Source organism: Sturnus vulgaris, unplaced genomic scaffold, assembly GCF_052056855.1.
Source record: "Sturnus vulgaris isolate bStuVul1 unplaced genomic scaffold, bStuVul1.hap1 Scaffold_156, whole genome shotgun sequence".
In the NCBI taxonomy this organism is placed as follows: domain Eukaryota; kingdom Metazoa; phylum Chordata; class Aves; order Passeriformes; family Sturnidae; genus Sturnus; species Sturnus vulgaris.
In genome coordinates this window covers 1022528-1025027 of record NW_028276073.1, presented here as the reverse complement: position 1 = coordinate 1025027, position 2500 = coordinate 1022528, and the positions used below count along the sequence as shown (strand labels likewise).

Genomic DNA, 2500 nt, shown 5'->3' with positions numbered 1-2500 from the left:
GGGGGGGGGGGAACGAGGGAAACGGAGACTCCCATCCCGGAGACGAGAACCGAAGAGGAGAGCGGCAGAGACGGCCCTGACGGGGGGGAACCGGCCAGCCGGGCGGGAAAAGCGGCGACCTCAAGCGGGGAGAGAGAGAAACGCGACGGCGACAGAGAGAGGAGGGGAGGGCTTCGCGGGAAGGAGGAGGGGGTCGCACCCCCGTCCCCGGCGCTCTCGGCCTCGCGCGCGCGCGGCAGCACGGCACGGTACCCCCGCGGTACCCACCCGCAGACAGCCGCCCGCACGGGGGGGAGAGCCCGGGGGCGAGGCCCGCGCCTCGCCTCCCTCTCGGCCCTCTCGCTCTCTCGTCTCTCTCGCACGGCCCACGGCGGCGTCTTCGACGCCGACTCTCGCTCTCCCCGGCCACCGCCACCGCACCGCGGCACGGCCCCGGCAAGGACGAGCTCCGCCCCAGCGGCTCGTTCCGGGAGCGGGGAGCTACGGAGCGCTCCCCGAGTCTGCATTTAGGGGGACGAAGGCCCTGCGCGGCGACGACGACGACGACGTCGACGTCGACCGCGGGCAACGGGCCTGCGAGGCAACCCCAGCCGCGCCGCCGGGGTGGCCCCCCCGGACGGCGATTGATCGTCAAGCGACGCTCAGACAGGCGTAGCCCCGGGAGGAACCCGGGGCCGCAAGTGCGTTCGAAGTGTCGATGATCAATGTGTCCTGCAATTCACATTAATTCTCGCAGCTAGCTGCGTTCTTCATCGACGCACGAGCCGAGTGATCCACCGCTAAGAGTTGTCTGGCTTTCGGGACCGCTCGCGTGAAGCGGCCCCTTTTCTGTTTCTGCAGGGACGCGCGCGCCCCCGCGCGCCCCGCTTCGACCGTACGAGCACACACAAACGGAGGAGGAGGAGGAGAAAGCGCGGGGCAAAAAAGAGAAACCCCGCGCAACGCTCCGAAGGTCGGCCAAAGAAAGGCGGAGGGGCCCGCGCCCCCGACCGCCTCCCCCCGCGAGGGGAGACGCCGCCTCGCGTGCCGTCCTTCGGAGGCGGCCCAGGCGCCCGGGCTCGGCCCGACCTCCGCGCGGAGGGGCTTGTGCGGCAACGCGCCGGACCGCGGGGGGCACGGTGGCCCGCCCGGCCTCTCGATCACGGGACGACTACGCGTTCGCGGGCCGGGGGGCGCGACCGCCGGCCCCCGCCGCTCCCGGCTCACTCCCTGGCTTCTCCTTTTCACCGCTCCGCCGACTCGCGGAACGCCGCCGCGCCAAAACGCGGGGGCCGGCTCTCCCGCCAGCGGCCCCTGAACGTCGCCCGAAACGCCACGCGGCGGCGGGACCGTTCCGCCGGCGCAACCCCTGGCGCGGGACCGCTTGCCCGCCGGAAGGCGAACGCCCGGCGGGCCGCGCTCCGCCACCGGCGCCGGAGGCGGGACGCCGCCGAGACCCGAGCCGGCATCGCGGAGCGCCCGAGGTCTGCCGCTCGGCAAAACCCCTCCGCCACCCGCGGCCGCACTCCCGGGACCGCCGCCGCTTCGCACCGCCGAGCTGCCCTTCCGCGAGCACGCGCCCAGCGGGCAGGCGTACGGCGGCTGAGCCGGGGGGCACCGCCCGCTCCCCTCGTTTCCACTCGGGGACCGGACGGGGAAGCGCCCCCGCGGCCGCCCCGCACGCCTCCCCTTTTTTTTGGCCCACACGCGGCCGGGAAGGGCGACGGGGAAGCGGACGGGCGGGGCCCGGGCCGGGACGGCCGCCGGTGAAGGCGGGCGCCTCGCGGCCGACCGTCCCCCCCCCCGGGGGGGGCGGGGACACTCGCCGAGCGGCGACGCCGCCGCTCGGCACGGGGTCGCCCGCGCCCGCCGGACCTCCGGCGATGGAGGAGCCGGCCGAGCGCTGCGCCCCAACGGGCGGGGACAGCGCTCCGAGTCAGGGGTGGCCGGCGGCCGGCGCCGCCGCGGTGCGGTTCGAGGCGACAAGGCCGTCGAGGCGAGAGGCGCGCGGTCGCGCCTGACGCGGCGCCGCCCGCGAGCCCGCGGCGGCGGCTAAGGAGAAAGAGCGAGAGAGCGCGGCGGGCCCCGGCGGCCGCAACCCCGCAGCTGAGGTAGGTAAGGCAGAGAGCGCGCGCCCTCTGCCGGCGTCGCCCCGCATCGCAGAGGCCAGCGGGGTCGGCCCCCCGCGGCCGATCGCGCGCCGCGGCCTCTCCGCCGAGACCGGGCCGCAGAGAGGGGGGGGGCAGGGCGCCCCTTCCCCGGCCCGGCACGGGTGGCCCCCGCGCGCGGGCAAGCGCGGCGGGACGCCGACGACGGCGAGCGCGGCCGGTCGCGACGGACACGCCACCGCAGGGGATCGGCGGGAGTAGCTCCCCACCCCTCGATGGCGCCCCGCGCCGCCACCGCCCGACACCCGCTGCCGCCGCCGCCACCGCCGCCGCCGCCGCGGCGGGGCCGTGCCGGGCCGCCCGAGTCTTTAAACCTCCGCCCGGCTCGGCGGCCCTTTCGGCCCCCAACAGGC

The 2500-nt window shown here is 76.9% G+C and overlaps 1 non-coding gene across 1 annotated transcript; it reads right to left on the bottom strand.

Moving 5' to 3' along the window:
* Positions 1-635: 635 nt before the first annotated feature.
* On the bottom strand, positions 636-788 carry LOC148219055 (5.8S ribosomal RNA). Its single transcript, XR_015800032.1, has one exon. It is a non-coding gene; the product is annotated as a 5.8S ribosomal RNA (ribosomal RNA).
* Between the last annotated feature and the right edge of the window lie 1712 nt (positions 789-2500).